Source organism: Heteronotia binoei, chromosome 4 (genome assembly GCF_032191835.1).
Source record: "Heteronotia binoei isolate CCM8104 ecotype False Entrance Well chromosome 4, APGP_CSIRO_Hbin_v1, whole genome shotgun sequence".
Taxonomy (NCBI): domain Eukaryota; kingdom Metazoa; phylum Chordata; class Lepidosauria; order Squamata; family Gekkonidae; genus Heteronotia; species Heteronotia binoei.
This window is the reverse complement of record NC_083226.1, coordinates 56,747,402-56,761,598: the sequence shown is the minus strand read 5'-3', so window position 1 is coordinate 56,761,598 and position 14,197 is coordinate 56,747,402. Positions and strand designations below refer to the sequence as shown.

The following is a 14,197-nucleotide window of genomic DNA, read 5'->3' as shown; positions in this document are numbered from 1 at the left end:
GTTTCTCATTTGTATTGCAAAAAAACACAATTATAATAAAGACCACTTCAAAATTAGCCCCGTGGGGGGATTTTATTTATTTATTTCAACATCTGGATACATTTTTTCTGGGATTCCTGATACTCAGGGCCATGGAACTGTATATCCAGGAACTTAAGAAAAACATCTCCTGATTTCTGTGAACCCTGGGGAAATGAGAAGGAACATTTTCTCTTTATTTCTTGGTGTCTTGTACTAGAAGTTTTACAACATTCAGCAAAAGATGGTCAACATGAAACTCCAGAGGTAAAGGGACAAATAGCAGTGCCATTCTAAACAGCTGCACCATTCTAAATCCACTGAAACCAATAGGCTTAGAAGGGTGTAACTGCATAGGACTTCACTATAAATCCCTATTCAGGTGAGTTTAGGAAAATTTGATTGTGTCTACTATAAAATATCATCTGCTATTGAATATCATCTTTATTGTTCATGGTTATCCATAGAATAGATTGTTAACAGACCTATACAGGCATGAATCTGAACAGAAAAGGTCTGGAACACATAAGTCTTAAATGTTGAGGGCAGTTATAAAATACCTTTTCATCTGAATTCTTCCAAAATTTAATCCATGTATCCAGAAGTAGTATAAGGAAGATGAATGAAGTTCTGGAATGTAACCAGTTGAAATCTCAGCTCACTTAAAACAGTTTCAGCCTTCTTTTGTAATGTTGGTATAAGGCCTCCCCTTACATGACTACTGGAAGAATTATGGAAATAATTCTTCTTAGACAAAGCAACATATAATATTAAGTAGAATCATTCTTATTTCCTTTGTGGTATGTAAGGTTTTTGTTTGGGTGACTCGGGTTACCGGTAAGTAAAAAGACACTTTTATGCAGGCCATATTTAGACATAAAAACAAACCCTCTGTCCACTTCTTATGTGTGAACACAAGTGAAGACTTCCTTGTCTCAGAAGCCTTGTCATGATGTCTGCATGCAGTCATCTGAACAAATTATAGTTTGTTTCCTCTCCAGAAACCTTGACTATAAACCTTGATTTAATCCCAGTTTAGAATCCTGGTCTGTAGGAAAATAACATCAATTTCCCTGTGGAGTATTTTTCTCAGATCAGGAGATTTCCAGTTCTGCTCTGCATGTGATGAGAGAGAAGAGGCAGAAAGAAAACACAAGGCATCTGAACAAACTGTGTTTAGACCATCATGTTGTGTTGTCTGAATGCAGCCATATGTTTATAAAACATTTTTAATAATCAGGCTCCCACACCTCTGCATGATTTCTGTTTGGCTACCTTCACTTCCTGCATTGGTTTAGTAGACTGTCAGGAGAGTTATTATATGAACAGAGATTTATGACAGTTTCGTGAAACTTTCACATGGGAGTAAATCCCTCAAATAGCACCACAACTGTATTTACATGAGACATCGGACAGAGAAATAATTCTCATTAAATGAACTCAAAGAACAAATGAACACATGAAATAGACTTATACTAAGGGGGGGTGTCGTTGGTTTATCAAGGTCAGTATTGTCAACTGGGGCTGGTAGTAATTTTCAAGGGTCTCACACACAGATCTTTCACATTACCTACCATTTGATCCATTTAACTGAAGATGCCAGGAATTGAACCTGGGACTTTCTGCAAGTGAAGCAGATGCTATACCTCTGAGCCATGACTTCTCAGAAAGGTTTTGATTTATCATGTGCATATTCAAATATAAACACTCACAATATAGCTAATACTAGTTAGTTGTATCCTGGATTTCGGTAATAGTCACTATTCTTTTTTGGGGGGGGGGATTATTTACTGCACTTTTTTGGGGGGCTATTTATTGCACTTTAGGCAGAGTATAAAATTGTCTGACATGTTAGCTACCCTTCTTTCCTCCCAATACAAATAACATTTTTTTAACAGTAACAAAGAATTTTGCTAGTCAACAATGGAACTGGTAACACCCCTCCCCCACCACCTATTTTGGAAATAAGGGAGATCAGGTGCAGACACAGCAGACTGCTAAAGTCTGCAACTCAATAGCAGGGTTAATTTACTGAGCCGGCAAAACTCTTCCAACCAAAAAGAATGCATAATTTGCTTCTTTCATTTGATATCTTCTCATAAATAAAATATAAGAGGATGATGAATTATAGTTTGTAAACACCACAACCAAATAATAATTGTTGATAGCTAATAAGATGCAATGAAAACTGATCCATGAAAGCCACAAGTTATATTGCAGCAATAAATATCCAGGAGGGGTACATCTCTTTTTGAGTACTGTTTTAGATTTATACAGTTTCTGGCAACAATGTGAGGAAAAACCCCCTTACAGAACATCGTGATCACCAGCTTGGTTGCCAGAGCACCTGGAGAAGCGACTCACACACGTCTGGCTAGAGAGTGTGGGTAAACCTATCCAGGGGCGAAAGGGACTTATGCAGTACAAGTAGCCATAACGCTACAAACGCACTCTAGACCGGTACAAGAGTGCCCACCAGGAGAACGGAAGGCTTCCCGTCGTTCCATATGATGTCCATCCCAGCATTGGAGCGGAGGAAACTGTGCCACCCGGAGCTATCCAGGTGAACGGTTATGAAGTTCTGACCATGGAATCCACGGTGGAGGGCTAACACCACACGCAGCCATCTTCCTACCAGGCTTGACTCCATTCCAGCGAAGCGGATGGCTCACGTACACACCAGATGTCACCTATGCCTGCAAGCAACCCACCCACCTCAGGAGTGGTTAAATCGTCCAACCACCACTTTCTTTGTTTAACGGAACTCTAGACAAAGACTGGGGCCCAGAAGAAGACAGAAGAAGAGGAAGACCATCTTCAGCCAGAGCCAAGTTCCTTTGTACAAACTGGGTGTTACCTACGCCATGTTTTGACTCTCTATTGTCACCCTTTTAGATAAGTTCAATAGTCCTAAGCATCTCCCCACCCAAGTAATCTCTCTATTCTTCTCCCCAACTGTCACTTTGGAGCCTCCCCCTGGTCTGTTTCAACCTGAAAGTTCTCTCAAGTATCCAGGATCCAGGCAAGTCCATTGGTCAAGAGCAAGCACCCAATTAGGTGCCACCAATTAACTTTCTATTGGTTGTCGCAGTAGTCCAGCCCTAATGGTCACTGCGAAACCTCCCCTTTTCATGAGGTCATGCACCAGCTGACCACCTTCCTTCTCCCTCGTACCACCCATCCCCTAAGGGCTCAAGAGAATGCATAAGGACAATGCAGTCTGCCAGTAAGTATGTCTCTTAACCTAATCCTCAGCTACTGATCAATGGCCCATCTTTCAGGCCCATTACTTCTACTCAGCCTTTTCTACTTACTTCTATGCTAATGACTACCAAGTTGCTCAAGGTCTTTGTCTACTACACTGATTTCCTTCCTAGGTGTCAAACCAAACCAGTTTGAAAGAGATTAAACATCAAAATATCAGAGCACGGGCCTTTTCAACTGCGGCCCCTGCCCTATGGAACCAACTCCCTGAGGAGGTGCGGGCCCTGCGGAACCTTGACCAGTTCCGCAGGGCCTGCAAGACCACCCTTTTTAAACTTGCTTATTCAGACTGCTAAAGAAGGCTGTTAAATAAGGATCCGCCAATGCGGTTTAAAGACCTAGACCGCGGTGTATAAACTGGCAGAACTAGCGTCAAACATCACCAGCACTGTCAGACCAAACTATCTAATTGTATTGACTGGTTTTTAATGTTGTTAAATAATGTTTTATATTGTTTTATATTGTTAAATTTAAAGTTTTTATTATTACTGTATGTTATTAAGAAATGTTGTTAGCCGCCCTGAGCCTGCCGAGGCGGGGAGGGCGGGATGCAAATAAAATTATTATTATTATTATTATTATTATTATTATTATTATTATTATTATTATTATTATTATTATTATTATTATTATTATTATTATTATTATTATTATTATCCTGACCCATTCTTCAATTACTGTGTAAGCTCTATCTATGGTTATCTGCAGATCCATTCAGGTGACCAGAGTCAGCTCTGCTCATTGGCTTGAGGTGAGCACCAAATCAGGTAGCCAGAAAAGACTCATCACTGCCCACCACAAGCCAGCCCCTTTTCTGGGAGGGCCTCATTCTCTCCAAAGATTATAAACATGAGAGCAAGCAACACCTCCTTGTTCAGTCTGAGCACATGTCCCCCCTCCCCATTACTCTAAGTAAGGGATCCTCTCAGACAATGACACATGATAGTGCATGTCTCCATTTATCAATTTCATCTCTATTTTTCTTAGGAACTGTGTGATTGTTGTATGAATTATTTACCTTGTATGAATGTGTGATTTCTTAATAAATATCTTTTGGTTTACTACATCTCCTTAGTATTTAAAGGAAAATTCTGGGGAGACCACCTCCTGTATACAAAGGTTTTGATCCTGCTAAGTTCGTCATCTGTGCCCACCAAACTAATTCCCCAAACCTCTTTTGAGGGCAATTTGGATAACAGGAGGGAATTTATCTTTGCTATTAAATACATATTTTCTGTCATGGAATATATCAATTTAGGCACTGGCAAGAGAAAGTAGCCTGGATGCCAGGAGAACTCTGGAGCATATTAATTAAGATTCCTTCGGGTGAACTTCAAAGACATCTCTCATTTTTCCACTAAACAACAATACAAGTTTGTATGACAATATCTACCTGACCCAGGTAGGGTTGCCAATTTCCAGGTCGGGGCAGGGGATCTCCCGGTTTGGAGGCCCTCTCCCCACTTTAGAAGAAGAAGAAGATATTGGATTTATATCCCACCCTCCATTCCAAAGAGTCTCAGAGCGGCTCACAATCTCCTGTACCTTCCTCCCCCACAACACACACCCTGTGAGGTGGGTGGGGCTGGAGAGGGCTCTCACAGCAGCTGCCCTTTCAAGGACAACCTCTGCCAGAGCTATGGCTGACCCAAGGCCATGCTAACAGGTGCAAGTGGAGGAGTGGGAAATCAAACCCGGTTCTCCCAGATAAGAGTCCGCACACTTAATCACTACACCAAACTGGCTCTCTCAGTAAGTAGGAAGGGAAATATCTGCTGGGGACTCCATTACACCATATGGAGACCAGTTCCTGTGGGTATAGAGAATCCATGGATTTATATCCTATGGAAAATTGATCAATTATACCCTATGGAGAATCAATCTGTGGTTTCTGGGGGCTATTTTTTTTTAGGTAGAGGCACCATTTTTTTAGCATAGCATCTGATGGCACTCTCAAAACACCCCCCCCCCCTCAAATTTCAAAAAGAATGGACCAGGGGGTCCAATTCTATAAGCTCCAAAAGAAGGTGCCCCTATTCTTCATTATTTCCAAATAGAGGGAAGGCATTTAAAATGTGCGTGGCCCCTTTAAATGTGAAGGCCAGAATTCCCTTTGGAGTTCAATCATTCTTTTCATCACAATTTTGCTCTTGGCTTCACCTCCAAAGTCTCCTGGTTCCGCTCCCAAAGTCCCCAGATATTTCTTGAGTTGGACCTAGGAACCCTATAACCGAAGAATCTCCCTAACAATACAGACTTTCCTGGAAAACTTATCATGTGTGTGGCAGGACCATTCACCTATCTCTCAACCCATTTCTGGCAACTCAGCCTTCTTGACTGAACCCACCTACCTTCCCATCATATGAATTAGATGCATCCCTATTAGCAACTCCCACAAAGGAAAGTTTGAATCTGGGATCTGGATCATCTTCTGGTGATCCTTGGCCCGAAAGATATCTGTCTAGCTTTAATTAGAGCCAGAGTTTCCTCAGCTCTGGGACTGGCTTGGTAGAATACTCTCCCAGTTGAGATACAGGCCTGGCAGAACATAATGCAATTTTGCCAGTCCTGTAAAATGGAAATGTTTCACCATGGCTATGGTTAAAGCTGTGGAATTCCATCAGTGTTAGTCTCCCCTGCCCTATCCTTCCTTGATTTCTCTTGTCCACCTACTTGCTTAATATTTTTACTATCATGGGCATACAGATGTAGAGCTTCTAGGAGTAGCTGTTACTGTGCTACAGACAGCCATCTAATGTTTTAGAATTAACTGATTGTATATAAGTTTTAACGATTGTATGTATATTTATTTGTGTCTAATCTTATTATTTTATATGCATTTTTGTATCCTGCCCTAAAGCCTTGCTGCCCAGAGGAGGGAAGGCTAGAAATCAAATCAGCCAATCAATCATAAACCTATATCCTGATATTTCCTCAAAAAAGGCTCAGATCCTAATACTTCACCAGTCACAGAGCAGCCCAATTTCCCAAAAAGAGGCTAGATTCTAGAATTTAGCTGATTAGTCATGTGGATTGTAATATTACACTATATGATGACTCCACAATGAAGTCCAGACAAAGGCACTACTTCAGTTACTAGTGCTCAAGTAAATCCAGATGCATCAAAGGGGTCTCTCAAGTCCTCCATTTTTATAGTTGCTCTACTCCCTAACCTTCTCTCACTGTTGACACATGACCATGGGATTCCATTTTCAAGAGGGCAAAGTATGATATAATTTGTCCCATTATACCTTCCCTGTTGAAACCTAACCTCAATGTCTTTCCCCTTATTCCCTGGATGCTAAATCTTTGATATATCCATTCATATTTCATTTCAATTTTTCATGCCATATGTAATATTTTAATTTCCATATCCGGCAACATTTAATAGCTGACATGTAATGATTTTAACTTTTTTATATTTGATAGGCAACTGTATTTAATACCCAATGGTTTCATATTAGGTGCCTGCCAAGAAAAAAAAGGAAGATGCCAATATACTCTAAAGTACTTTTTCAATATTTGAAATAAAATTATCTAATCATAAATTTAAATTTTGCATTCAAAATCTGAAAGAGAAACATTACATGATTAACTTTAATTAATTTTAGCTGCAATTACACCCACATACTACAATGAAGTCAGATGGCAATGGGATAGGATTCATGTTGCAAGACCAAATCCTGGCCAAGGAACTGCAATTGCTACAATAGACTGTGAAAATGTGCAGTAGGTGATCATTTAAGAGCTCCATTCATTGTTTGAACTGTGTGAAATGCAAGAAGATCAACGAAAGCTTTTTAATAATGTGGTTAGTTACACAATACCATTTATTTTCACTAGGGAAGGAATGATCCATAACTCTCATAAGGTATACTCACATTAGTTATGAAGGTCATTCCCTTATGATCAAAAACCATGGAGCCTGAGAGAATACAAATGAGTATGCTTTATGTAAGATGTGAAGAACAAACACTTCTTAAAACTTGGAACAAATAACATCTCTTCCTGAAAAATAAATGAAATGAATGAAAGCAGTTCTACACAAAGTGTATTAATGTAAATAATGTATATGTAAATAAATTTAAAATACTATTACCAACTAGCTGCTGTCATCTGAAAACAAGTATGGTAAAAAATCTGTACTTTACAGGATTTAACTTGATTGCTTGAAACCATTTCCCCTTCTCAGAATTGTGGGAAATTGTGGAGACTGACGTTTATTGGAAAAGTAGACAAAAAAGTAGAAAATAGAATTAAGAATTGGTGACAGACACACCAGTTCATTTTAGGCATTGTGTGACATTGTAGCTTATTTTAACTGTGTTTAATTTGTGAAACCAGGACTCAGTTCACAAATGATCACTCAAACTCTGGTTTCTCTCATTAGATCCTAGGGTGTCAACACCTTTGCCATTTGCCCTCTGCCCTGCATCCTTTGCAGAGAACATTGGACCATATGTATAAGAACAAAGGCTTACCAAATTCCTAACCAGCTTAGTCCTTAGTCATTGCTGCACAGCAAGTTGCCTGGCTCCAGTTATCTGCCTGAGTAAAATCCATGTACACTGGCACCTGCCTGAAGCAGAATATGATGCCAATCTGGATGCCAGCAGGAGCAATGGGCTGGTTGGGTGGGAATCCCAAGGAAGTGAATTGCCCCAGGAAATGCCAAGACCTGATGCCATTTGTATGTTTTGGAGGGAGGGAGGGTTGCCAAGTCCCCTAACCCCCACCCGGACCAGGGGCTTGGCAGCCCTAGAGGGAGGTGTATTTTAATGGTTTTATAATATCGTTTTATTATGTATGTTTGAATTTGTTATCTGCCTTGGTGGTCTTTATAGTGACTTTTCCCTAACAGAACAAATGGACTTGGTCACATAGCTGGCAGCTGTTCCCCAGTCACACTCACCTCACTGTAAGATCAGTTGAGGATAGAGTAAATAGGCAGTAGTTTAATTCCAGTGCTAATGGATCCTCACATATTCATCCTGCATTTCTGGATAACTGAACTCCCGTGGTGTGAACTCAAACCAGTTTGGAAGTGTGGATCTTTGCCATTCTTCTTCTTTTTTAATGGTACAGCATATGCACATAGGTGTACATGTGTACCCAATTGTTTTTTTAAAGGTCAAAGTTGGGGCGGGTTACAAAAAAGAAGACCAGACACTGCTCCATGGTTGATGCACAGCACTAATCTGAATGATCAACCACAGAAGTAGCATGTAGTACGGCCAGATCAGGGTGGGAGTCTGATCTAAAATCTTCAACAAAAAATGCAACAAAGTACTTAGAGCAGCTCTCAAAGCTCCCCAAGATGCCAGTCTGACTGCAGCCCAGGTAATGCTTGCTTGCTTATGTATGTATGTAAGACATTTTTTGAGCGGGAACGCACAGGAATGCAGTTCCGGCTGGCTTAGTGTCAGGGTGTGTGGCCTAATATGCAAATATGTTCCTGTTAGCTTTTTTGTAGGAAAAACCCAACAGGAACATATTTGCATATTGTTTGATGGTGATGTCAGGGTGTGTGGCCTAATATGCAAATGAGTTCCTGCTGGGCTCAGGGCAGCTAACATCCATTTGTTAAAACACAATACATAATATTAAAATACATTAAAACAATAAAACAACATATGATGCTGACATATAAGCATGGAGAAAAAGACATCTGGATAAAAAATCTCAAATATATTTGATGGAAGAGAGGATTTGCCCCTTTTATGATACCATAATTTTCCTCTTCTCTGTGCTCAGCCCTTCTAAATTCAGAAGAATTTCTAAAATTAGTACCAGAACAGAAACATGACTGTTTGCAAGTGGATTTTGCTATTCTTAGAACAGTACAAATCTAGATGCAAAGCACATTATTTAGTGTGTGTGAACGGTACACCCTGTGTGCCACCAATCAGTGTTTCCTGAGTTCACTTGCATCTCTTCTCTTCCACATATCATGAACAAAACACTGAAAAGAAGCAATTTGGATGTGACCATAAATGTAACTTAATCAAGATGTTTTTCTGTGCCTTGTTTTATTCTATCACACAAAAAGAGAATCTTAAGCATACGTGGTCCATCGATAATACAAGTGGGGAGAAAAGACATGAATGAACTGTGGGAAAAAAACCCAGCCTAAGCTGCAGAATACTACACATAACACTGCTCCATCTAAAGCTGATCTATAAAAAATTAATAATGAAGAATTTCTGTTTTGAAAACACAGTTTGGAAGTCTAATCTGAAGTCCAAAATCAGAAGACAAATTCAATTGGAAGCATTCTAAATAAATACCTGAGTATGAACTGAGACTGTGATCAAGATCACTGGTGGACAGTCAACTGCTTGCCCAACATTGCTAAATTTATTTTTGCAGAACTTCTGGTATATCTGGAATAATATGAAAACTGCTGGTATATCTGGCTATATCTATATAAGTTGGTTCTTCCAGGACTTAACTATGGTGAGCCATGCAATGTTCACTCCCAGGCAGGATTACTGTAATACGCTCTATTTGGGGCTGTCCCTGGGCCTGATCCAGAAACTGCAACTAGTGCAAAATGCTGACTGTGATGTCTATGTGGGCACCAGAGACATTGGTGGGCACCAAAAACAATTGTGTGTTGTGGTGTTGTTGTTTTTTTTTTAAAAAAATTAGTCTGCTATTAATTGTATTTATTATTATAACTTCATTGCTGTGACCTGCCCTGAGCCTGCTTGTGGAGAGGGTGGGATATAAATTGATCACTCGATCGACAGACAGACAAATAAATAAATAAATAAATATAAAGCTGTCAGCTAATGTTGACATAGAAGAGACATAGGCCTTCTTACCAAAGGGGATGCATCTTTGATTCAAAGGTAAAAAAAAAAGCAAAGTTACCTCAACACTTTAGCACAAACAGGAACAGAACATTTAGAAATGGAAATAAAGAAAGGAACTCCTAATTGTTAATGTCTGAAGACAAAATAAAACAAATAGCAGGCAAAATGACAGTGAGTACAATCATTTGCCTGACCATAAGCAAACCAAATGTGCTTAGCATTCATGGGTATTGGGGAGAAGATGGCTGACTGTGTTGCCAGGCAACTGCCAGATTGTGGATTCCACTATCAAACAATAGATTCAGCAGACAAAAATTGCCTTGGAAAACAAAACAAAAAAGTATCTGCAGCAAAAGCAAGCAACTGAAGAAAGAAGCAGACTGGCTTCACTGAAGATGGAACCTCTTCTACAAAGTTGCCACTTCCTCTATGACATAACAGCAGATTGTTAATCATGAGTCCTTTGAAATTACCAGCAGCAAAGACACAGCAGATTCAGCATGATGTAATTGCAGAGCATTAAATTCCAGCAGGAAATTAGGATTCCCTGTGCAACACAGGTAAGTTTTCAAGCAAATAATTAAGCAGAGAGGATTCCTCACCCCTCTATCACTAGGTCAGCATTTTTCTGTGCAAGTCCAATATTACCACCTTATGAGATAAGAATGTACTTGGAGAAAGGGCTTGACACTTTCTTGACAGGTAGAAATGTAGAGTCTAAACAAATGAGTGCTCTCAGCCAAAAAGAAAAATGTTGACTTTCTAGTAGCTGTTAATAATTACCTGCTTTTATTTACTAGCACTTTGCAGAAAGCAAGTATAAACTATTCAAGCAAGGATGTGAGTCTTCATTAACCCAATGGAAACTGAATTAGCTAATGCCTCGTTATTGCTTTAAAAACAAATTATACTCTCTGTTTCTTTGGAAGAGATATTTTTCTTTACACAAACAAAGAAATTTCATCTGGCTTTTCATCTTTTGTTGCTGTTTTTTAAAAAAATATCATAATTATACTGGTGAAGAGGAAAGAACCAGTTTCCTGAAGGTGAATATAGTAGGCAATGAAACTAAGCAGTACATTTGTAAATGTTCACGTGTTCATTATACTATTAATATTTAATACTGAAAATTCAGTTGGTTTTCCCTGATGGAGTGCTTTCTGCTGATAATATATATATAGTGAAAGAAAAATAAGTTACTATTGGGTTTATTTAGAAAAGGTCCAATAAAGATGTTTGAGCAGGAACAAAACTCTTGGTTTTAACTACTGTTGTCAAAAATTGACCAGCACTCAACCTGCAATTGTAAAGGTTACAATCTTCTTTTTTCAGGGAGACAAGGCAAATTCCTGATATTATTCCCCATTCCTAAATTGAGCAATCTGTTTCGGAAGCTTAACTTCCTTTGTATATATTCCAAGCATATATGTTGCTGGTATATTACAGTCCCTTTGATTCTTTGATTTTTAAAAATTATCTTTCTGTACACCCACATGCACAAGAGTTGCCATTTGTCAGGATTCTTCAGAACTATATCGCTGAATGAAAGGTAGGTTCATACTTATCCCAGTGCATATGGCATGTATGATGGCACCAAATGCAAGTATCATGTTTCCAAACCTCAATGCTGATCCAAACAGTAATACTACTGAGTTTGAGTTGCAGCTATTAATGGGTAATACATTCCTCATTAAAACAAATGTTCTATTACATATTTTCATTTTAAAACATCTTAGCCTGTTTTTGAATCCATCACAGAACAGGCTAATAAGTGCAAGTACAGGTTAGTGAACAATAAGCTAAGATCACTTGTCTCCATGTCTTAGTTCCATGGGCTGAGCTCATCAGGAAGTTATTATTGGTTGATGGCAGCAATTTGCATTTGGATCCCAAGTTTGGAATTCTGCAAGTGTATTTTCGGCCAAACTGCCCACTTTGACCAGCAGACTCCCTGGCTGAACTGCGGAAATGATCTCGGATATGGTGTTAAGAGATTCACAGACTGCTTATGATAAATAACTTTAACATTTATGCCAAAGCCATCTTGTGCATAGACCCAAAATTTTATGATCTACATAACCATGGAATGCTTTCAGGTTGTTTGGAGGTTCCCCTCAAAAACAACTGGGATAGATCTTGAGCAATCAATGCAGAACTCTCCAGATTATTACTGGCATTATTCTTTTCACACTGAGAAGTATCAATGCAATTGACATTTTTGGACCATCTGCTAAGGCATGTTTGATTTTGATGCTCCTCATTGCATCAGCAGGGAGTTAGTAAGGAAACTAATGGATCCTCCTGGGAGGGACAGTGGCTCAGAGGTAGAGCATCTGCTTGGTAAGCAGAAGGTCCCAGGTTCAATCCTCAGCATCTCCAACTAAAAAGGATCCAGGCAAGTAGGCATAAAAAACCTCAGCTTGAGACCCTGCAGAGCCATTGCCAGTCTGAGCAGACAATACTGACTCTGATGGACCAAGGGTCTGATTCAGTATAAGGCAGTTTCATATGTTCGTATGTACTGCTTGGGAAGGCAGGATGGTTCAGAGGATTAAGGCATTAGCTCTCTACTGTCCATAGTCAAGATTTTGAGTAGGATATTGACTGGGGTCGCTTGAAAGAAAAGTTGGGTCTTTTCTCCCCATCTTTTAGAAATCCAACCACTGGGGTCACTGATCTCTGTAGTTGGGAGATCTATTGCAATTCCAGGAGATTTCAGAGAGCTCTGAGAGAGAGCAGAGAAGCTCAGAGAGAGAGCAGAGAATAACTGATATAAGGGTGAGCAGCTGGGGAAGTTGCTGAGAATTTCTGAGTTTGTGTGACTGCTGAAAATTCTGAGTTTGTGGTTTGCTGGGGAACTGCTGTTTGTTTGGTTGAGTGGGCTAAAGGTGAAGGTGATTGAAGGTGATTGTTGCTGATTGATTAGGAGTGGCTGTGTTCCCCATCCTCTTTGCATTATTAAGCTGCGCCTTGCCAGAGGCGCGAGCTCTTGGCCTGTGGCTCTTGGCCTGGGAGTTCTGTAAGGACCAGGAACCCAGATCCCTATTTTCCTTGTGTTCCCAATAAGGTAAGTTGACCCTCCAGAAGGGGAGCCACATAAACAAACAGGATTTAAAGGGGACTGCATATTTTTTAAAAAAGCTATCATGAAGGTAGAATGCCAGCAGGGGGGTGGGGGCTTTCCAGTGTTTTGCACTGAGTGTCACGTGTATGACTATCTGCCCACAGGACAGAAGTCTTGGGTGTGTGCTCGATGCAAGGAGCTCCTGGTCTTCAGGGAATGAGTTCATACCCTTGAGGCCGAGGTGACTGACCTGGAGAAGCAGAGACAGTCAGGCACTTGGAGAAGACTCTCGGGGACATATTAGATGAGCCCTGCTCTGAACGTGGCATCCCCATTGCTGCCAGAGAGCGTGAGGGTCGAGAGGGAACAGGGCACCGTGCTGAAGGGGAATGCACCCTCAGAAGGGACCTCTTCTTCAGATGGTGAGTGGGAATCCTTTCACACCAAGGAACCATCCCTGGGCAGGGAGAGAGGGAGGATCTTGGTAGTTGGTGATTCGTTCCTTAGGCAAGTAGACAGTGGGGTGGCAAAACCGTGTACTGACTGTATGGTGACTTGCCTGCCTGGTGCGAAGGTAGTGGACATTACGCATGTAATAGCTAGGCTGATAGACAGTGCTGGGAAGGAGCCAGTGGTCATGGTGCTTGTTGGCACCAATGATGTGGGGAAATACAGTCGTGAGGTCCTGGAGGAAAAATTTAGGCTGCTAGGCAGGAACCTTAAGGCCAGGACCTCCAAGGTAGCCTTCTCAGAAGTGCTACCTGTTCCACGTGCAGGGCAGGAGAGACAGGCACAAATTAGGAGTCTCAATGTGTGGATGAGACGATGGTGTAGGGAGGAAGGGTTTAAGTTTGTTAGGCACTGGGATGCTTTCTGGAACAAGCGGGAGCTGTATGAAAGAGACGGTCTCCACTTGTCCCCAGATGGAACCAGGCTGCTGGCACTTAAAATCAAAAAGGTGGCAGAGCCGTTTTTAAACTAAATCTTGGGGGAAAGCCAACAGGAGATTAAATGTCTCTGGTTCGGGAGGACT

At 40.5% G+C, this 14,197-nt stretch overlaps 1 protein-coding gene across 1 annotated transcript in view; it reads right to left on the bottom strand.

The window, feature by feature from the left end:
- Positions 1-14,197, bottom strand: part of PTPRD (protein tyrosine phosphatase receptor type D) — a 1,753,725-nt gene that overhangs the window by 1,255,791 nt on the left and 483,737 nt on the right. The window lies entirely within an intron of this gene.